Source organism: Phocoena phocoena, chromosome 8 (assembly GCF_963924675.1).
Source record: "Phocoena phocoena chromosome 8, mPhoPho1.1, whole genome shotgun sequence".
Lineage (NCBI taxonomy): Eukaryota > Metazoa > Chordata > Mammalia > Artiodactyla > Phocoenidae > Phocoena > Phocoena phocoena.
This window is the reverse complement of record NC_089226.1, coordinates 93,124,959-93,149,242: the sequence shown is the minus strand read 5'-3', so window position 1 is coordinate 93,149,242 and position 24,284 is coordinate 93,124,959.

Sequence of the window (24,284 nt, the reverse complement as noted above, 5' to 3'; positions counted from 1 at the left end):
AGTAGCAATACTCATATCAGATAAGATAGACTTTAAAATAAAGACTATTACAAGAGACAAGGAAGGACACTACATAATGATCAAAGGATCAATCCGAGAAGAGGATATAGGAGCACCTCAATACAAAAGGCAAATGCTAACAGCTGTAAAAGGAGAAACCAACAGTAACACAATAATAGTGGGGGACTTTAACACCCCATTTACACCAATGGGCAGTTCATCCAAACAGAAAATAAATAAGGAAACACAAGTTTTAAATGACACAATAGACCAAGTAGACTTAGTTGATATTTACAGAACATTCCACCCAACAGTGGCAGAATACAGTTTCTTCTCAAGTGCTCATGAAACATTCTCCATGATAGATCACATCTTGGGTCACATATCAAGCCTTTTAAAGAAAGGAAAATTTAGGAAAATTGAAATCGTATCAAGCATCTTCTCCAACCACAGTGCTATGAGATTAGAAATCAGTTACAGGAAAAAACCTGTAAAAAATACAAACACATGGAGGCTAAACAATATGCTACTAAATAACCAAGAAATCACTGAAGAAATCAAAGAGGAAATCAAAAAACACGTAGAAACAAATGACAACGAAAACACGATGACCCAAAACCTGTGGAATACAGCAAGAGCAGTTCTATGAGGGAAGTTTATAGCAATACAATCCTACCTCAAGAAACAAGAAAAATCTCAAATAAACATCCTAACCTTACATCTAAAGCTACTAGAGAAAAAAGAACAAACAAAACCCAAAGTTAGTAGAAGGAAAGAAATCATAAAGATCAGAGCAGAAATAAATGAAATAGAAATGAAGAAAACAATAACAAAGATCAATAAAACTAAAACCAGGTTCTTTGAGAAGATAAACAAAATTGATAAACCATTAGCCAGACTCATCAAGAAAAGAAGGGAGAGGACACAAATCAGTTAAATTAGAAATGAAAAAGGAGAACTTACACTGACATCATAGAAATACAAAGGATCATAAGAGAGTACTACAAGCAACTATATGCCAATAAAATGCACAACCTGGATGAAATGGACAAATTTTTAGAAATGTACAACCTTCCAAGAGGAACCAAGAAGAAATAGAAAATATGAACAGACCAATCACAAGTAATGAAATTGAAACTGTAACTTAAAATCTTCCAATAAACAAAAGTTCAGGACCAGATGGCTTCACAGGTGAATTCTGTCAAACATTTAGAGAAGAGTTAGAACGTATCCTTCTCAAACTCTTCCAAATAATTGCAGAGGGTGGAACACTCCTAAACTCATTCTGCAAGGCTACCATCACCCTGATACCAAAACCAGACAAAGATATCACAAAAAAAGAAAATTACTGGCCAGTATCACTGATGAACATAGACGCAAAAATCCTCAACAGAATACTAGCAAACAGAATCCAACAACACAGTAAAAGGATCGTACACCATGATCAAGTGGGATTTATTCCAGGGATACAAGGATTCTTCAATATATGCAAATCTATCAGTGTGACACACCATATTAATAAATAAAGAATAAAAACCGTATGATCATCTCAATAGACGCAGAAAAAGCTTTCAACAAAATTCAATACCCATTTATGATAAAAACTCTCCAGAAAGTTGGCAAAGAGGGAACCTACCTCAACATAATAAAGGCCATATATGACAAACTCACAGCAAACATTATTCTCAATGATGAAAACTGAAAGCATTTTCTCTAAGATCAAGAGCAAGACAAAGGTTTCCACTCTCACCACTATTATTCAACATAGTTTTGGAAGTCCTAGCCATGGCAGTCAGAGAAGAAAAAGAAATAAAAGGAATCCAAATTGGAAAAGAAGAAGTAAAACTGTCACTGTTTGCAGATGACATGATACTATACATAGAAAATACTAAAGATGCCACCAGAAAACTACTAGAGCTAATCAGTGAATTTGGTAAAATTGCAGGATACAAAATGCACAGAAATCTCTTGCATTCCTATACACTAACAATGAATGGGCAGAAAGAGAAATTAAGGAAACAATCCCATTTACCATTGCAACAAAAAGAATAAAGTCCCTAGGAATAAACCTACCGAAGGGGAAAAAAAGACCTGTATGCAGAAAACTAAAAGACACTCTTGAAAGAAATCAAAGACGACACAAACAGATGGAGAGATATACCATATCTTGGATTGGAAGAATCAGTATTGTGAAAATGACTGTACTACCCAAAGCAATCTACAGATTCAATGCAATCCCTATCAAAATACCAATGGCATTTTTCACAGAACTAGAACAAAAAATTTCACAATTTGTATGGAAACACAAAAGACCCCGAATAGCCAAAGCAATCTGTAGAAAGAAAAATGGAGCTCCCTGGCTTCAGACTGTACTACAAAGCAACAGTAATCAAGACAGTATGGAACTGGCACAAAAACAGAGATATAGATCAATGGAACAGGATAGAAAGCCCAGAGATAAACCCATGCACCTACGGTCACCTAATCTATGACAAAGGAGGCAAAAATATACAATAGGGAAAAGACAGCCTCTTCAATAAGTGCTGCTTGGAAAACTGGACACCTACATGTAAATGAATGAAATTAGAACACTCCCTAACCCCATACACAAAAATAAACTCAAAATGGGTTAAAGACCTAAATGTAAGGCCAGACACTATAAAACTCTTAGAGGAAAACATAGGCAGAACACTCTGACATAAATCACAGCAAGGTCCTTTTTGATCCACCTCCTAGAGTAATGAAAATTAAAACAAAAGGGACCTAATTAAACTTAAAAGCTTTTGCACAGCAAAGGAAAACATAAACAAGGTGAAAAGACAACCCTCAGAATGGGAGAAAATATTTACAAATGAAGCAAATGACAAAGGATTAATTTCCAAAATATACAAGCAGCTCAATTTAAAAAAACAAACAACCCAATCCAAAAATGGGGTGAAGACCTAAATAGACATTTCTCCAAAGAAGACATACAGATGGCCAACAAACACATGAAAAGATGCTCAACATCACTAATTATTAGAGAAATGCAAATCAAAACTACAATGAGGTATCACCTCACACCAGTTAGAATGGGCATCAACAGAAAATCTACAAAGAATAAATGCTGGTGAGCGTGTGGAGAAAAGGGAACCCTCATACACTGTTGGTGGGAATGTAAATTGATACAGCCACTCTGGAAAAAAGTATGGAGGTTTCTTAAATAACTAAAAGTAGAACTACCATATGACCCAACAATCCCACTACTGGGCATATACCCAGAGAAAACTATAATTCAAAAAAACACATGTACCCCTGTGTTCATTGCAGCACTGTTTACAATAGCCAGGTCATGGATGCAACCTAAATGTCCATTGACAGACAAATGGATAAAGAAGATGTGGTACATATACACAATGGAGTATTACTCAGCTATCAAAAGGAATGAAATTGGGTCATTTTCAGAGACATGGATGGACCCAGAGAGTGTCATACTGAGTGAAGCAAGTCAGAAACAGAAAAGCAAATATCGTATAATAACGCATATATGTGGAATCTAGAAAAATGGTATAGATGATCTTACTTGCAAAGCAGAAATAGAGACACAGACATACAGAACAAATGTATGGATACCAAGGGGGAGAGGGGAGGGGTGGGAGAAATTGGGAGACTGGGATTTACACATATACATTATTGATACTATGTATTAAATAGATAACTGATGGGAACATACTGTAAAGCACAGGGAACTTTACCTAATACACTGTGGTAACCTAAATGAGAGGGAATCCAAAAGGGAGGGTATATCTGTATGTGTATGGCTGATTCATTCTGTTGTGCAGTGGAGGCTAACACAACATTGTAAAGCAACCATACTCCAATAAAAATAAAAAAATAATTTCTTTTGGAACCCACATGTAGGGTTATACTTTTATCCCTATTAAATTTTATTGTAAGATTTGAGTCATCAGTCAACCTTTGGTAATCATTTGGTGCAGAATTCTGTTGTAAAACATGTTTTCTCTTCCTCAAAGCTTTTCTCACCCACGGATTTGATGAGCAATGTCCTCTATCTTTATTTATGAAGAATCCATGATATTTAGTGTCTCTCCATCTCTGCACAAGAGGAGAGTACAGTAGGCCCTTCTCCTTCTCTGATTAATTTCCATCTATTCTTCAGTTCTCAGCTGCTGTGTTTCTTGGAAGACTTTCTTAATCCCCAACTCTGTTACTTTTCTCAGACTCCTGACCTTGATTGGTCAAGTGACTCATCTGTGAATTGGAGGATTAAGATTCTATTTAAAGTCTCAGGATGCTACCCTGGGTTAACTGGCAAACATCTTGGCTACACTTATTGCCCTCTCTGTTTAGTTTAAAGTGTCATATTGGCTTGTCAAAAACTTTTCCTATTAAATTACTACACAAAGCATAGATCTGCTCTGATCTTAAAAAACAAAACCAAAAAACTCTACCATAAGTACTAGGATTCTTTATTGTTTAAGTCTACAGCAGATTAAATAATAACTGAGAGGAAGGAATTGTTTATATATGGAAATTATTTGCCACTTCTGGCACATTGATCCCTGGTTACTCTTTCCCACCCTCCTTCCGTCTTGCCTTCATTGACTTTGGTGACTGCTAAATGTATATGTGTGTGAGTGTGTGTGTATATATATATTTATATATATAATATAAAATCAGCTCAGCTACTAAATCAAGATATAGGAGATCAGTACTTTTCTTCCCAGGGGATGTATCAACCATCATTAAAGATGCAGACAGCAAAACAGCAATTTGAGCCTCAGAGAGCAGCTTGGAAAAAAAAAAAATTTGCAGTTGTGTTTTTGCTGCTGGCATTACACTAAATCACACCCAGTCCCTTCATTTGTTAGGCATGCTTTCAGTCTGGGATCAGAACAATTCTATCATGGTAGATTCACACACACACACACACACCCTGACCTTTTTTGCAAATAACATTTTATTTTTCAGAAATCTAGGGCCAAGAAAAAGAGAGCGTTGCCTGCTCAGATACAAATGCCTTATCTGTACTTGGACCACAGACAGAGGAATGCAGGCAAGGTTGGATGTGAAAGCATGGCTTGGGGCAGTTGAGTGGGAGAACAAGTCTGTTTTCCATTTTTCGTTTTCAGAAAGCCTCAATCAATACTCCACTTGTAACTGCACCAAGGGGCACAGGAGCAGAGAATCCAATACAAATGCATTAAAACCTTTTAAATTTGACACAGTACAAAGGCAGAAGTATTCTTGACATTGAATTTCTTGCATCAGGACAATTACTTCAAATTACCTGGGCAGGAGGGCTTTTGGAATAGAGTTTATATCAATGTAGCATTACCCTTTTTCTTCTCAGAATTTTAAGGTGTTTATTTTTTAATTAATATTTTGTGATTTGGTTGAAATTATCAACAGTAGTGAAACCAAATCCCCCTAAAACTGAGTTCCCTTACTGAGTTTATGATTAATCTTTGTATCCAAAACTTTATTCGTTTTCTTTGTTCCCTCTGACTTCAATCCTGTGCTAACTGAATGCTAATCAACCAGATGATTAAGATTGCCATTGTTGATAGCACTGTTAATGTACTAAAACTGTTGTTGTAGATATCATCGTTAATGTAAAAACTTAGGTTGTTTCTCCAGGACAAGATGAGCTCACAGATCCCTGAGCCAGGGACCACCTGGCCTGAGAATCATAAACCAGAGACACCCTGACTCCCCAAACTATGATTAGGAAATGTCACAGAAATGTCACTAGATGATGATTAATCCCAATTTATTTGTTCTTCCCCTTTTAAAAAAACCCCTAACTCAAAGACCAAGTTGGAGTGGATCTGAGATTTTTCTCCCACTCCCTTGTGTGGTGCCCTGCAAATAAATAAATCCTTTGCTGCAAATACCTGCTGTCAAAGTTTGGCTTTCAGTGCCACGGGCACATGGACCCTTGTTTGATAACAATAATAATGTTGCATTGGAAGTTCTATGGACCTTTGATATAGAACTTGGAAATCAACTAGACTAATATTTCCTATTTTAAAAATGAGGATTTTGAGGTTTGGACGGGAGAATACCTTGCCAATTGATGGCAGAGTTAGGACTAGGAAAGTTCTGCTGGATCTCAGTCCAGATTGAGCCTCAGGGTAAATCCTTTTCAATCTGACCACATTTGCATGAGATCCTCAGCTGTCTGTCGTAGCTGCCACGGATATTTTCATAATTAAAAGGGTAGGAGCCCTGGAAGTCTAGGTATCCTGTCCTGAGCAGGTAATGGTACCTCTCACATGTTCACACTTTCTTGATTCATGGGTCTATCCTGAACTGAACATTTTTTTAAGGCAAAAGGTCTCATGGCTTAAGAAAGCTAAAAAAGAGAAAAGAAAAACAAAAGGAAATGGCTTGGAGGGGAGAACAACACATAAACAATCAGTGAGCATTTTGCTGTGAGGATGTCAGGGTCACTTCTAAGTGTTTAGGTATAGTTCATTGATTGTGAATAATCGGATGCTTTTCCTTTTGACATTTATGCTAGTCCATCTCTTTTGGTAGTGTTGATTGATTATTGGTATATGATCCAGTGCAAGTATGAGTAAATGAGATCACTTGCTGCATATAAGAATAACAGATGGCTATTTTCAAAAGAAGAAAGTTAATTTTTCAATGATAAATGCCCTTTAATTCATTTTGCTCTCTCCCTAACACTCTTACTCTTTGCTAGATTCTGTAGTATGCAATGCCGGTTTCTCCATATTATTAAGATATTGTTTTTCTTTGCCTTAATTTGATAATCAAGTTCCTAACTTAAGTAGCAGCAGCACTACCTGCAAACCAACTAAACCATCCTACTTGTCTTCCTTTTTCTATTTTCAATTTTGAGTGACCATTCTTGGTTCCTGATCAGGAAGAATAGCTGAAGTGTCAGGACTGAGAAAGCAAACCAAAAAGAGATTCACAGCCACCTACTCTGTGAGTCCTGGCTTCTGAGATGAAAGTTGAGGCTGCTAAGAGCTGACTCACTGCTTTGTTGACTGCTCCCTTCATGGACAGAGAGCTTTGCAGATCAGTGAGGCTCTTCCTCTGTCGCCACAGTTTTCACATCTGCTATTTTGCTCCCTTGTAGACTTTAGTGCTATGAAACAAAGTTTTCCTAACACCAGGGAACTGCCTTACTCCCTCTGAAGCTAGACTCCAAAGGAAGGAAAGGCTCAAACTGAGCCCCACGGAACTCCTCACAGTGACATCAACATCTCCGTGCTGTCCTTTTTTGTTATTCAAAGTAAGAGTGCCACTCTGTTGAAGTAAGTAAGGAGAGTTGCTGAGAAGTCAGTTTCTGCCCAACTCCCTTAGGATTCCGTCGATTTTCGGGCAGAGCCTCAGCAGAGCTTTCTAAAGAGACAGCCATATCCTCCACCTGGGTTTGGAAAATCATGCTACATTTTTTCTAACTCTTCCATCTGCCATCTACTGTTCTGTAATCCTAATTGTAGCTATCAATTATCTTATTGATGTGAAAGGCAAAGGAGAGCTCAGACCTTCTGGAGTTGTTTCGGGAGCTCTAGGTCGGACATGACAGTAAAAATGCAGTTTCCCTCCTGAAAATCAGGAATTTTTTTTTTGTATGTGAAATTCCTTTGTAAATTCTCCCCTGACAGTTATCACAACAAGTCATTTGTAGTAAAATGAGTAAAGTTCTTGTGCAGAGTTACCTTTTAAATGACACGGTATTAAAGATATCAGAGATAAATAAGTAATTTGAGGGGAGGAGAAACTTAGAAAATTTACAAAGCATGGAGAATGTTGAAATGGTTTTATTCCAAGTTAGAATTTTGTTTTCCAGACTCTTGCAGTTGGGGGTCTAGCTTTGGATGTAAAGACTACTGTCATTGACAAAGAGATTGGGACATTTGATGTTTACTGAAATTCATTTTATGTATACCCGTAAGATCACAGACAGCAGTTCCTTTAGATTATATTTGGACATAGATCAACTATTTAACCCCCACTTATTCTCCATCTTCACATGGGCATGGATACACACACACACACACACATCCTGCCCATTCCAGGCAAACTTTTGAAGGAAAATATGACCTTGAAAATGAATTTTAAAATATACAAATTGCAAATGTGATATTGAATATAGAAAAAAACAAGACCAGACAATAGATAGTATTCTTCAGAATATGTTATTGTCAGTTAATTCTCTCCTGTGACTGTTTATTTCACAACTAAAAAAAAGACAAACACAAAAACAAAAAAACAGCAGTGTCATCTCAGCATCAAACAAATCTAATAAAATCTTTTCATACAGAATATCTGTGATACATAGTAGCAGCTGTTGCCCATATTTAGCAATTATAAGCATATTATTTAGTATTTATTGAGCACCATAATAGCAGAGTGCTATAAAGTGAATTCTCTTCCAGGCCAAAAAGAAAGAAAAAGGAACAAAAAGTAGACGGAGAGAGAAAAAAGGCAAATACCTTTGGGAGAATGCTAAAACAGTTTTGCAAGGTTCAGTAATACATGATATGTTCCAGTTAATTCTGACCATGTTGAAAATATCTTGAGGATAAAGTATCTTGATGGTAAGGATACATTTCTAGGAAATAATGAGTCTTAAGTCTGTATGATGAAGTAAAAACAGGCCTCAAAATCAGATACACTAGAGATTTGAATATACTGAGTCATAACTTCTAGGACTCCATAGGTGCAGAGTAACCAGAATCCTTAATATTGCAGAAGTTTTGAGCAACTTTTATTCATCACTTAGTTTGACATGGGCATTCAGGGAGTGTTTCTCAGCTCCTGCCTCAGCGCACAGGGTGATGCAACTTCAACTCTACCCATGAATACTTCGTAGCTAGGCCCAGTACAATATAATAAGATGAACTGATTTTGTATGTCAGACCCCCCTAAACACATCCCAGATTCCTCTCCTGTTTTCAACACAGAATCACATTTCCAATCTCAACGGGGCTAACTTTTTCTCTTCAAAGACTCTGTGGTAGGGGCTTCCCTGGTGGCACAGTGATTGAGTGCAGGGGACACGGGTTCATGCCCCGGTCTGGGAAGATCCCACATGCCGCGGAGTGGCTGGGCCCGTGAGCCTTGGCCGCTGAGCCTGCGCGTCCGGAGCCTGTGCTCTGCAACGGGAGAGGCCACAACAGTGAGAGGCCCGCGTACCGCAAAAAAAAAAAAAAAAAACCAACTCTGTGGTAAAGATGTCTAGTCCTGATTTGCCATTTTCTCTACCTTCTCCCCTTTCTAACTCCCAGAGTTTCTCCTTGCCTGATAATCTCCCCATAGAATTCTGGCTTCTCTACTTCCTAGCTATATAATCTATATTAATCTCAATTAACTTCTCTAAAACTCTGCAGTCTCATTGGACAAATGGGTGCAGCAATATCTGCTTCAACACAGTAGTGAGTATGAAATGAGAATTGTACTTGGCAAAGAGTAGATGTTCAATAAATGTTAGTCTTATTTTTTCTTCTCCACATCCTCTGACTCTGAAATATGTCATAAGGAGACCAGAGAGTTTGTAGGAGAAAAGGACCTATGAGACCTCCTGTTGTTCAGTCCCAGGAATATCCTTTCTCAGAATATTGCCATAATTCAGGACCATAGATATTCTTTTAAAATATATACTGATTTATTTCTTTACATTATTTGTATCATTGTATGCACAAAACAGTAGGCTAGGGGCTATAAAGAGAGGTGGCTTGTGCCCTCAAGAAATTTACAATCTGAAAGGGATAGGCAGATACATAAACACAACTATATTATAAGAAAGAATAAATTAAAAGTGCATCATTATCCTAAACGTTCCACAAAAAAAACTATTAGAACCAATAAATTAATTCAGTACTTGCAGGATACAAAGACAGCTCACAAAAAATCAGTTACATTCCTATACAAGTAACAATGAACAATCCCCAAAAAGGAATTAAGAAAACATTCATTTACAATGACAGTGAAGAAAATATGAGTGAATAAACTTAGCCAAGGAGGCTTGTACAATGAAAACTACAAAATGTTGCTAAAGTAAATTAAAGAAGGCATTAATAATTTGAAAGACATCTTGTGTTCATGGTTTGGAAGACTTAATGTTGTTAAGATATCAATTCCACTCAAAGTACTCTATGAATTTCATGCAATTCATAAAAAAATCCTAACTACATTTCTTTTGCAGAAATAGAAAAATCCATTCTAAAATTCATATTGAGTCTGAAGGAACCCCAAATTGCCCAAGCAATCTTGAAAAAGAACAAAGTTGGAGGATTCAAAACTCTTGATTTAAAAACTTACTTTAAAACTATAGTAATCAAAACAGTGTGGTACTGGCACAAAGGCAGGCATATAGATCAATGGAATAAAATAGAGAGCCCACAAATAAACCCTCATGAATATGGTCATATGATTTTAGACAAGGGTGCCAAAGCCATCCAATGGAGAAAGGAGTCTTTACAACAAATGGTGCTGGGAAAAGTGGATATCCACGTGCAAAAGAATGAAGTTGAATTCTTACCTTATGCCATATACAAAAATAAATTCAAAATGGATCAAAGATCTAAATGTAAGAGCCCAAACTAGAAATCTCTCGGAAAAAAGTAGGGAAGAAGCTTCATGACATTGAGTTTAGTGATTATTTCTTGGATGTGACACCAAAAACAAAGGCGACAAAAAAAAAAAAAAAAATTGAACCTCATCAAAATTAAAAATTTTGTGTATCAAAGGACACCATCAACAGAGTGAAAAGGCCAACCACAGAATGGGAGAAATATTAGCAAATAATATATTTGATAATGGATTGATAGCCAGAATATCTAAAGAACTCCTATAACTCAACAATAAGAAAACAACCCAATTGAAAAAGGGACAAAGGACTTGATAGACATTTCTCCAAAAACATACAGATGGCCAATAAGCACATGAAAAGATGCTCAATATCATTAATCTTTAGAGAAATGCAAATGAAAACCATAATGGGATACCACTTCATACCTGTTAGCATGGCTATTACCAAAACAAACAAACAACACCAGAAAATACAAGTGTTGGTGAGGCTGTGGAGAGAGTGGAACCCTTACGCATCACTGGTGGGAACGTAAAATGGTGCAGCTGCTGTGGAGACTATTATGGTGGTTCCTCAAAAAAATTAAACAACAAATTACCATATAATCCAGCAATTCCACTTCTGGGTATTTCAGTACCCAAAACAGTTAAAAGCAGAGGCTCAAACAGGTATTTGCACACCCGTGTTTATAGCAGCCTTATTCACCATAACCAGAAGATGGAAACAACGCAAATGTCCATTGATGGATGAATGAATAAACAATGTGGTGAGTATGTGTGTGTGTGTCTCTCTGTGTGTGTGTGTGTGTGTGTGTGTGTGTATGCAATGGAATATTATTCAGCCTTAAAAAAGAATGAAATTCTGACACATGCTGTGACATGGACGGACCTCGAAGATGTTATGCTAGGTGAAATAAGCCAGACACAAAGGACAAATATTACATGATTCCACTGATATGAGGTACCTAGAGTAGTCAAATTCATAGAGACAGAAAGGAGAATGGTAATTGCCAGGGACTGGAGGAGGGGGAAACAAGAATTTATTTTTTAAGGGTACAGGGCGTCAGTTTGGGATGATGAAAAAGTTCTAGGGATGATGATTGTGGTGGTTGCACAATGATATGGACATACTTAATGCCGTTGAAGTGTACACTTAAAATGATTAAAATGGAAAATTTATGTTTTGTATATTTTAACACAATAAAAAAGTATAATATGAAAGAGATTAAGGTCCTTTGGGAACAAATGAGATACTGAGGGTGTCAACAATACTTCTCAGAGGAGGTGTTGTTTAAAGAAAATTTTGAAAGATTGCTGGGAATTTTTTGATCAATAGAATTGGAACCCAGGACTTTCAAAGCTGAGTGTAATTGTGCAGTGGCTTGTTTAGTATAAGGTGAGAGCAGGCTGCATTCATTCCTGAGTTCAACAAATATTTACTGAGCATCTACTAAGTACCAGGCATTGTATTTAGGCATTGGAGATTCTGTAGAGAATAAAACAGCCCTAAATCTCCACCATAAAGCTTATATTCTAGTGTGTGTGTGTGTGTGTGTGTGTGTGTGTGTGTGTCGGGGTGCGGGGGGAGGTGTGGTTAGTGGAAAGTAAGCTTGGTAGAAGAGGGACAAATGGGAGATGGCTTTGAATGCACGCCTAAGGAATTTAGACTTCAGGGAAACACTAAGACCTTCTTGGCCGAAAATGTGAGTTAGCTAGTGTGAGACAAGGTCAGACAAAGACCTGTTGAAACGAATGAGTTACACTAAGGTAGAAGTAATGAAGGCTTGGACTAAGGAAATGGCTGTGGAAAATGAAGAAGGGATTTGAAGGTGAAATAGACCAGGAATAGCAAGTGGATAGACAGAGTGGGTTAAAGATGAAAATGACTGATAATTTTAACCTGGATGCCTGGGAAGAATCTCGAATCTAACCCCTTAAGTAGAGCCTTCTCTTTGGAAGGCCAACAAGATCCTGAAAGAAAGCTCAGTCATTTATAATAATTGACAAGGAGAAAGCAACATGAAATCCTTTCTGTAAATTTCAGCATAGGATTAATGAAGATCCCTCTATTTTGTTTATGAGGTTCTATCATTTAACTACCATTTATTGTGGTAAAAGGTTGTTTCTTTGACTCTCCCTACATATCTTGTTACTTCTCTTATTGTTGAAAATGTCTTGAGAGTTTAAGTAAAAATGTTGTATTTGATGAAGATACTTTTATTTCATTTGAAGTATTTGATGACTGACTCTACCATTGTAGTGAGATCATAGTTTCATCAAGATGACAGATCAGTCAGGGAACTGTGCCGGACTCTTGTATGATAATTAGGTAATTTATTTAATCCAACTCTGGGAAAATGATTTAGGTAAGAAAATAATGAATTCCGATCAGTCCTGTGTATGATATCACACCGTGTGCTTGCTTAATGATTTAACAGCCATGCTAAACAACTGAGCCTTTTAAAGAAGCCATGTAAGATGAATGTTCTGACTCAGTAAAAATGAGCACCAAAGTGGGAGCCAAAGGACAGCATTCTACTCTTGGTTTTGCCTCTTTTTGATCTTGGAGAAGCTATAAAATCCCGGGTCCTCAATTTTCCTACTTGCAAAGTGGGAGAGTAGATGACCTCTCTGATAGGGTGTAAACTTTGTATATGGTGACTACAAACAGACGGCATGACTGAGGATGAGATGGCGGTAGCAATTAAAATTAACCCATTAGGACCAAGTTTGTATCTAACAGTTGGCTTTAGAGTTTTGCTTTTAAGCCATTAGACTGCAAACTCCCTGATTTCAGGGACTGAATTCTTTTTCATCTTTGTGTCCCCAATGCCAGTCTCATAATATGTACTTGTCTGAGTTTCATTCAATAATAATTTATTGAATATTTTCTTTGTGCTCAGTAGTTTAGCCAGTGGTTAAGAGCCCAGGCTCTGGAATAAAACTGTGTGGTCCCCTAATGGAGAATGCTGGCTTGTCACTTACTAGATGTGCAACATTGGGCAAGTTAACTTCTCTGTGCCCCTGTTTTCTTATCTGTAAAATGGAAGTAATAAAATACTTATTATGCAGTTGTTGTATTAAGTGACATTATTTGTGTAAAGCTTTTGACATAGAATACTGCACAGAGTAATTGCTTAATGATTTTTTGTTGTGATGGTGATGAGGATGAGCAGGGAGAGGGGGAGCAGAAGGTGGAGAAGGGGAGGAGGAGGAGGGAGGAGGGGGGAGGGAAGGAGAGATGCCCTGGGGGCACAGCAGATGTTTATTGAATGAATGCAAGTCTTTAACTATGTATTTCCATCTGTACCCCAGATCTGCCCTAGTGTTATCTTGATTTTGTCACTTGAACCAACAGTCTTCTAGGTTCATGCTTTCTTGATTTGGTATATGGACAGGCAAGTGCCCTTTCTGGCCTATTTTGTCTCCCTTGGTTTTCATTTCTATTTGCTTTTTTTTAAAAAAATCAAAATTGTACATGTTTTAAAGAGGAAAATTTACAAGTTACCTAACAATTCTTGTTATGAGAACAATCCCTTAAAACCTTCTTGTATCTCCAATTCTACAGAGGCAACCAATTTCAACTCTTTCGGCTGATTCTTTTGAGTCATGCTTTTATTGCAATTTCTGGATAGTCCACTTTTAGGCATAATCTATTGATTTCCCACAATGCAAGATGAAGATTTAGCTGTCTGACAGCTGCCACCTCACATACACGTGCACGCCTCATCTCTTTACCCTCCGTAGTAGCTACCCTTAGCTACTGTACTTGGGTCACTATTCAGTGTTCACACTATCATCAATAGCAAATACTATTCATAGCTCAGCCATGTAGTGTACATGATTTCTCTTCCTTTCATACACAACATTTTTTCCCTTGGACTTAGTGATTATTGTCTTTGTTTTATGTTGTTTCATAGTTGGCTTATTTTTTTGTGACTCAGTAGTTAACTCATCCCTGCACTCTTCCCCCAATGAGTAAATTTCCTCTGAATATGGTCAAATACATTAAGAATTAGTTCTAGTCTTATTTCTTTTTTATTATTATTTTTTTGCGGTACGCGGGCCTTTCACGGCTGTGGCCTCTCCCGTTGCAGAGCACAGGCTCCGGACACGCAGGCCCAGCGGCCATGGCTCACGGGCCCAGCTGCTCCGCAGCATGTAGGATCCTCCCGGACCGGGGCACTAACCCGCGTCCCCTGCATCGGCAGGCGGACTCCCAACAACTGTGCCACCAGGGAAGCCCTAGTCTTATTTCTTGAAATAATTTTTCTGAAACCTTTTGATCAGTCTGCTCCCCAGCTGTTGCATTAGGAATCTGTTTTCACCATTAGCCTATGATTCGTCTGCCCTCTCTTTTATTAATTCCATACGTTCCTTTTTCTTGCTTTACTTCCTAATTTTGGTGAAGTGTGGTCTCCAGTACTTTATTGTGGAAGGGAGCATAGGAAGCAAATTTTTGAGACCTTGCATGTCTAGAAATATCTTCATAATATTCTCACACTTAATTGATAGTTTGGTTAGATGTACAGTTCTGGGCTGGAAATTATTTTTTCCTCAGAATCTGAAGCATTTCTCTATTCTTTCTTTTCGCTTCCAGTGTTGCCGTTGAGAAGTCCAGAGCCATTCTAATTCTGAAATCTTTGCAGGAAAGTGTTCTTTTCCCTCTCTGGAAGCTTTTAGGGTGTGTTCTTTTTTCTCAGTGTTCTCAAACTTGATGTTTATATGTCTTGGAATGGGTCTATTTTCATTTACTATGTTGGTCATATAATGGCCCATTTATTCTGCAAACTTACTTCCTTCAGTTCTGGAAATTTTTCTTTAATTATTCCTTTAATGATTCCCTACTCTCTCTCCCTACTTCTTCCTCTCTCTTTCTTCTCTTCCTTTTCTTTCTGGAATACCTACTACTCTGACATTAAATCTAGTGGATAGGTCTTCTAATATTTAAAATCTTTTTTTCTCCTATTTTCTATTTATTTGTTTTCCTATGGCCGTTAAAACAAACAAACAAACAACTTCTATTATTCTATTGAGTTGTTTTCATTTCTGCCACATAATTTTTATTTCCAAAGAATATTTCTTTTCATTCTTTCAATGTTCTGGTGTTTTATACCACTCTTTTCTTGATTTTTTAATGCAATATCTACTATTATAAACTTATTATTTAAATGCTAGATTTTTGTTTGGTAGTTTGTTTAATTTTTCCCCATTACTTATTCTTCCTCCAGGTGTTTTTTTTTTCCCCTTTTTCTTTCTTCCTGTCTGTCTGGTTTCTGTCAGTTATTTTAGAGTCATACCGTTAATAGCTTGAAACAATTGGCTGTCTGCTTATATTTAGAGTGAGACACTCAGAAGCTGCTTGGAAGCTGTATGTATAAGGCTTTTCAACTCTGTTTGAATAGAGGACTATCTGGCTGAAGTATTTCCTTGAGGAACCTCCTATGTCCATATCCTTAGTTCTTTTCTTTTGGGCTGGTCAGATTCCTCAGAAAAAGGTCTTCCAGTCTCTAGGTTAGTGTGGTTATGGCTGGCTTCCAGCATTATAGAAGAGGCAGATGCAGGGAAAAGGCTGAGGCCTCAATATTCGGTATGGATACTTTTACTTCTCCTGGCCCCATTTCAACATGGTAGTCCTGACTTGACCATGCCTGAGTTCTCTGAGTCCAGAAACCCCATATTTTAGTGTTTTCAGAGAATAAACCTCACCTTTATTTTGAGATAAGAGAAAATCTTGGGACCTAACTACTGTTTAAATAGTCTCAACAAATTTTTTTTAAAAATCGTACCTCCACCTTTATTTTCAAAGATACCTAGTACTTTCGAATTGTTGAGCCTTTTGGAGGATCATGAGGTGTAAAGTGATTTACTTCTTACCTTTCCCTACTGCTGGCTGAATCCCCCCCACTCCCTGTTCTGCTAAATCAGTTATCTCTCATGTATCCACTTTACAGCTTCTAAAATTATGAAATTTTGTTGCCATTGCCTCTTCTTCCACATTATTTGTCCTTGCGGGCTATGTCTTATAAATGTCTAGTTACTGTTGTTTTAATAGGGTTTCAGGAGTGAGTAGAGAGTATTGCTTGAGTTTAATTTGTTGTTTAAATTGGAAGACCAAATATGTATTCTTTCCTTAGTGATGGATTCAACCCAAGTCTCTTCACAGCAGCCTCTACTTACATAGTTCTCTCCTAAGACATCAGACCCTTGGAAACTACTCCTTAGAAATTCCTTTCAGTTTTGGACATCATAACATTATAATTTTCTTAACATCTTACGTGGGCCTCAGACCAGGTGCTAACATGGAATCTGTCTTCATTTAACACACTCATCTGCTCCAGACTTTTCTCCAACTGGTGAATGTCAGTGACACAGTCTGTATTTCAAAACTAGCTAAAAGGAAAAACATGTTTGGATTTTTTCTTTTAATCCGTTTTACACAATTGGAGAGTAACTGGTTATTTGATTGAATTCAGCTCTATCAATTTGGGCTCTTTCTGGGCTTAAGAGAGAAAATACACAATTTAAAGTGCCTTAAGTATTTGTTGGTTCACAATATTAAAAGGTTTAGGGTAGTTCTGGTGTCAGTCTTGGTTTGGTCAGGGGCTCAGATGATATCAGAATTTTTTTTCTTTGATGAAGCTTGCTTGAATCCGTTTTGAAGTGATTGATTCCTAAGACAGAAGTTCATGAGAATAAATAATGTTAAAAGTAATAAAAACATATGTATTGATATTATATGCTTAAAAAGTAAGTATAATGCCTAATCCATAGCATGTACTTAATAAGTTATTATCATTATTATTGTTAGTGCGAGTCATTCTATTACTACCTTAATCTTTGCAGCAACCCTATGTGGTATTTCTACTACATTTTATAGTTCAGAAAACCAAGATACAAGACCATTAGTAAACTTGTCCAAAGTCACAAAGCAATAAAGTAACAAAGCTGAGGTTTGAACTGAGGCAAACTGTTTTCACAGTTGAATGCTTAGTGTCAAGGCACCAACAGCTTTAAGAACAGCAATCTCTCATTCGTTGACATTCACTACACTTTAGAAACAGGCTCATTTCATCTCATTTGACTATCCTAATATATGCAGGCTGGTAGTATTGTTCCTCTCTGGAGATGGGAAGACTGAGTTTAAAAGCATTTAGGTGATTTTCCCAAGCTATCCAGCTCTACGTGGCAGAACTAGGAGTTGGATTCAAGTTGCATTTTTTCCTACTGTACACTGTGCTACTTCAATGCTGAGTTGATGTTTTTAACTTTCAGATGAGCATCTAATTGGTATAGTATTGGGAGCATTTTTAATCCTTATTAATAGATGAGTTCTTGGTGGCTGTATATTTTATTGCTATCTGCTTGACAAAACTAAGCAAGCTGGAAACTAACGAGAGATGGCAGAACATGAACTGACCTTCCAGCCTTTTTGAGATGCTGTTGTACCTGCTCTGGCAGAAGATCAGGGGCAGGAAAAGGCAGGACTGATGGGATGGGGCTGTCAGTAAGAAAGTTCACCTGATTGCAAGAGGCTTGGTGTCAGGAACAGAGACTGGCATTCTGTAGGGCATCTTTGTTACCTAAATTAGATTCCAAAGAGGCCCAGCATGGAGAGGGTATATGAGTTTACGCATTACAGATAGGCTTGGGTTTGAAACCTGGTTTTGCTATTTATTAGCTGTGTGAGCTTTGAGCTTGTTTCTTAACCAGCCTGAGCTTCATTGTTCTCATTATACAATGGAGGTAAAAAAGTGTCCTGAGCTCATAGGGTTGTTGGGTGGATTAAATACTACAGTGGAGTTAAGTACTTAAGACTGTGCCTAGCACTTAAAAGGGGTCAATAAATGCTAGCTATTATTAATACTAATATTCAGATATAAAAAAAATGTTTATTGTTGATCCTCAGAGTCTCATGACACAGATATTTTCTAGAAAACAGATCCCAGTCTGCACACTGAAGAATGGCTTATTCCTTTCCCCTACTGTAAATTTCTTTGTTTCTCTCTGTCCTTCACTTCCACCCTCAGCCATACTACATGCATAACTTAGCCCCAAGTTATCCTCTTTGACCTTTTTTTAATAAGGTAATTTTATTCTTTGACATTAGCCTTGAGTGTATGCTGAGGCTTTGTCTGAAATGAAGGTTTGATTACAACTGTTATCAATATCTCTGACCCCAAATCACCTTTGAGCATTTACACAACACAATTGGTTCCTACCCGATTGATTACTTTTCAGGTTGCTGAGGTTTATCAAAAGGTTAAGGCTAGGCAGAAACTGCTCTTACGTTATAGGCCCATGATGTCAGGTGGGAGGGAATGAGTGGAATCTCAGGTTGAAGCATATCTTTTTATTCCCGTGCTCCAGATCAAAGTCTGTCTTTCCTGCACAAAACAATGTTCTATTTCTCTGAGGCTTCAGGGGATAAAATTCTGTCTTGTGTTGGATATCCCAGAATCGTGGAATGTGCCAACTGGGAAGAGAAACCTTTCAGATCATTGTCGCTGGCGTCCTGGTGATCTGTGCAAGTGCTGTGAGGGCAAGGGGTGGATGAGGGACAGCTTCTCAGCCTTCATGTTTTCACCCTCCACTTTTTCTATTTTATATATTGGAATTCAACATAGCATAAGGGTTTTTAAAGAATAATGAGGTTAGCTGCTAAACAAAATGTTACAAAACCCTTAGCTACTCAGTGTTTTTCAGTTAAGAAAATTAGGGTCAGAAAGATAGCTGTCTTTTAATTTATGCAACAAATATTAATTGAACATCTTCTGAAGGCTAGATGTTGATCTAGCTCCTGGGAATACAGTGACACACCTAAAGTAGAACAGAGTCTTATTAAGGCATTGGTCCTTGGGGGTACTGGTGACGTTCTCTATCCACTCTGGAAAATAGATAGAATTTTGTAAAATCATCTATATTTTGCAAAATATAAATCAGGTCTTTCTGGTCACCCTTATTGTTACCTTTCTTAAGAATATTTATTGAGGGGTGGGATGGGGAGGGTGGGAGGGAGGGAGATGCAAGAGGGAAGAGATATGGGGATTTGTGTGTATGTATAACTGATTCACTTTGCTATAAAGCAGAAACTAACACACCATTGTAAAGCAATTATATTCCAATAAAGGTGTTAAAGTTATGCTAGTACACTAAAAAAAAAAGAATATTTATTGAAACTTGATATGATCAAGGGCTAACCAGATTTTTTGCTTACTTTTGTCTTTTTTTTTTTTTTTTTTTTTTTTTGAGGTACGTGGGCCTCTCACTGTTGTGGCCTCTCCCGTTGCGGAGCACAGGCTCTGGACACGCAGGCTCAGCGGCCATGGCTCACGGGCCCAGCCGCTCTGCGGCATGTGGGATCTTCCCGGACCGGGGCAGAAACCTGTGTCCCCTGCATCGGCAGGCGGACTCTCAACCACTGCGCCACCAGGGAAGCCCTGTCCTATTTTTATGTTCTAACTTCCCAGGGAAGGGGTTGGTGAGGAGAGGTGAAACTAATAGTTGTGAGGGTTTTGGTGGGTGTGGGAAATTTGAATTTTAAATTTGGTAGGAGGAAGTGGTTTGGTAGAACCAGAGGCAGCCTTGTGGGGAAGAGATTAAGGTTATGCTTGGTTGAACCCTAGGGAGAATTCTTATATCTGTCCAAACCATTCTTAATGATATTGCATTATAGAACTAACTATTTACAGTTAACTTAAGCACAAATAGGAACACATCTATAATTAGTAACCACAAATATGATTTTCTGCTGGGTTCTGATGAAATCCTCAGGTAGGTATAGATAAGGAGAAATTCCTTGTCTTATTTCCAATCTAAATGCTTTTCATCTATAATCCTGATCTTAGGAGTTCTCTTCTTTGTCCTTGTTTTGCATCTTATCCAGATTAGTGAATTCTTCATTGGGCCTGGCCATTTTATTTTTGATAGTTAATTCAGTTGCAGAAGGTTCTCAGTCTTAATTACTCAAAGTTTGGATTTTAAAAATATGACAGCTTTGTTAATGGACTCTGTTTGCTTTTGATGTTCATCCTGTGTGATGTCAGATCTCTAAGGATGCAGTCTTCCTTCAGTTAAGTGAGCATTTTTGCTGTAGCTGCTTTGGAAGCTCTGGGACTGGAAGGGCAAGGGCAAGAGGTGAGAACAGAAAGAAAGTGAAGAGGGAAATAAAAAGATGGTCATTGTAGACCATCTTGGCTTTTGGCCAGCAAAAAATACCCTGAGGCCTGAGAGTGACCACAAAGTTATGTCTTCTACTACTAAAAACACATAACAACACCCTTTGATTAGTTCTTGTATCCCACTCTGAGATGTCATCCCTGTGAGAAACAGCCTGGGAATTTGCGGTTTGACTATTATGTACACACAGATATGTGGACTACAGGAAGAGAAAAAAAAATATGTATATAGTTTTTTTTTTTAATAGAAATGAAGGTCTAAATAAGTGTTGCTTCATTCACAGTCTGAACGCTCTCCATTCTCTACTTGTTAGATCCCAGATAAAAATCAAAGCAGCTAGAAGGCTCATCACATAATATATACAGTTTGAGGCCACACACTGTTATAGCCTTGTCTATTTCAAATGTGTTTGACCTTCATTTATGCAAAGGAAAAAGTCACAATAACAGCTGAACATTATAAAACAATTTCAAGACATTGTGATGTGGAGAGTCAAAGGAGAGATTTTGGAGGCAGAATCTGTGGGTGACTGATAATAGCACTGAGGTCCCAGGGACTGACTTTGCAAAGTAATCCTACGGTTACAAGGATTCTTCTTTCTGTACAGCAGAGCAGTAACTGCTTTCCTTGGAATCAGACAGGGAAAAGTCTATAATACATTAATCACAGGGTTAGGAGATTGTTGCCCATACTCTACTCCTTTGTGAAATGGGGCATGTATTTCCCCCACTATTCTTCTTTTCCAAGCTACTGATAAAAAACATGTCATTTCTGCTTTTATGCCTTATATGAAAGATGAATGTTCTTCAAATAAGAATTCTAAGAGAGTTGAAATTTGGTATCCTCTAATATATTGGATGGTTCTATATCTGTATCTATACCTATATGTCCAATATGTCATCTATAACTGTATGTATATGTATACCTGTATCTATCTGTATCAGTATCTATATACAAAACACAAGGCAAAGAAGAAATGAAATAATCCACATTTATCGTTTTAGTTGTGGTTTTCTATCTTGCCAGTTTAGTAGTTGGACAGAAATGAAGTTACCAAGACTTTTGCCACAAAAAGTCTTGATCATTGAGCTGAATGTCTTCCATTGCTTAAAGAAATACAGATTTTTTGGTCTTAATTTGGGAGGCAGTGAGGTAGAGTAAAATAGGATCACATCATTAGGATCATCTATACGTGGATTCAAACCCTACATTATTCCCCTCGCTGGCTAACCTTGGGAAAGCTAGTTTTCTGAGCCTCAGATTTCTCATGTGCAAAATGAGGACATTGCTGACATAGTAAGATTGTTGTAAACTTTAGAAGCAAGTCAGAATGTTCCAGAAGGGAACAAGGAAACTGATAACAGTTAAACAGATCCTGGAGAGCTGATACCTTGAGTCTGGTGTTCAGGTAAAAGGCTCAGGTGTTGCTTTCTCTTATTTTATCCAAATAGGTTTTCCTATTCTTTGTTATTGCTGGCCTTCCCAGTCATCTCTCCAGCATCACTACTGCATTACTCTTCACCATGGCTTTGCATTTTAGAAAGTGCTCTTTTCTCAGATGGTTGGAGTTAATTTAAGACACGATAGCTTCAACAGCTCAGCAGATAACAGGCTGCTGAAGAAGACAATGTAGTTAGAAAAGCAAACATTAAAAGACAAGAAAACAGACCACTAGAAATCTTCAGCCTGAATCAAAGCTTAGGTAAGGAGGGCAAGTGTGAAAATAAAACAGATGATAGCAGAATGCAAAGATGCTGTAGTTGCTGGTCAGAATATTTTAAGTATCTGTTTAGAAGTTTAATTAAATGGGAAGCAAGACTGTCCTCTGGGTCAACATTTGAAAACTTAAAATTTGCTTCCCCCCTCCCTTTTGGAACAATGCCTGCCCATTCTGTATTCAGTTAATTCAACCATTATTAAAATATGATCCCATCTGGGACAAATCCATTTCTCTAATAGACCCAGAGTGAGAAAGTAACCAGGAATATGGTCTTCCTTTGAAAGAGGGTAGTGCTGTGTTCTTATTTTTAGAGAGAGGAGACTTGGTTGCTATTAACCTGTGAAAGTAAATTAACATTCAGAACAACTCTCTTAAGTGGGCAGGTCAAGAAAGAATAAAACTTCTTTCATTCTATCCAGTGCAAACATACCAAAACTTTGCCCTTATACAACATCTTTCATGCAGGACTCTGTTGGTGATTTCACTTATTTCCCCAAGATTTATTGTGGGAGGGAAAGGGATTATGTATCTTTAAGAGTAGACCCACCTATGTTCTTGCCATTGTCTCTGTCAAAAGAACATTAATTTGGTACCACTGTCTACTTCCATTATAATCCTTGTCCTGTGAACAGATTCATTATGGACCATTTCTGGTTCCTTTTTACCATGTTTGTCAAAAACTGGAGATTGCACAATAAGGGTAAAAATAAAACTTTTATTAAAGTCAATTAAAACTTAGCTTCCATAACAGTGGTGATAATGACATTGTAAAAGGGATCAGGGCTCAATCCTGGTGTACAAGTTCATGTGAGGGGGCATGTTGGGGGCTACCTGGGGGCCTGGGGGAGGCATCGTTGGGGAGGAGTGTAGACATATAGAGTGCAGAGGGCATCTACGAGTTTTCTTATGGATGGAGCTTATCAGTTATGTTCCAGTTGCTAGAACTAACACCTGCTTCTACTCATGAAAATTAACATTAATTGTTTTTCTTTCAGAGGTAGTGTTATATCAGGGAAAGGATGCAGGCTGACCCCGTTTGGAATATGAGCTCTGACTTAATCACTTTGTGGCTCAGTTTCCTCATCTGTAGAATGAAGATAACAATAGAACCTCTTTCATAGGCTTATTGTGGGAAGAAATGAGTTGTGAGGCTGAAGCATTTGAAAAAGTGCTAGGCACACAGTATGCATTCATACTGTGCAAGTTGCTTTGAATCGTTGGTCCTCAGTTTTTTCCATTTGTAAATTAGAGATAATAGCTGCTTTTCAGTGTTGTTGTAGAGATTAGCAATAATGAACGTAGAGGACTCCCGCTTTATAATGGGTTAAGTGTGGGCATTAGCTTCTATGAAGGTACAAAGTAGGTGTAGGAATCATTAAAGAAGGGTAACGTTTGTGCATAGCCTCCACCATTAGTCTGTTAACCATCTTTAAACTCTAGCCGTGGTAGAGATAACAAAGGCCCTCCATCGTTAAGCTCCTGTGGCCATCTCTGAGTTCTGAGCTGACTTCTGTGCTTTTCTCTTTTTTACCTTTGTCACAGGCCCTAGAAATCATTTTGACTCCCCTACTATTTTAGTCTTCTCTTCTGCAAGTCTGGCTGCAGATAGACTCATCCTCATAGGGCCCCCAAGGATAATCACACAGGCCCTTCCTTTTAAATGCTTTACCTCTGATTCTTGGAAGGAGGCAAGAAAAACACACATGGCAAAGTAACGTGGATTTAGGAATATCGCAGAGTAGTACATAGAGTCCTGAATTCTGGTCGATATTCTCTAAATCCTTCTTTTATTGCCCAAACACCCTTCTGCTTC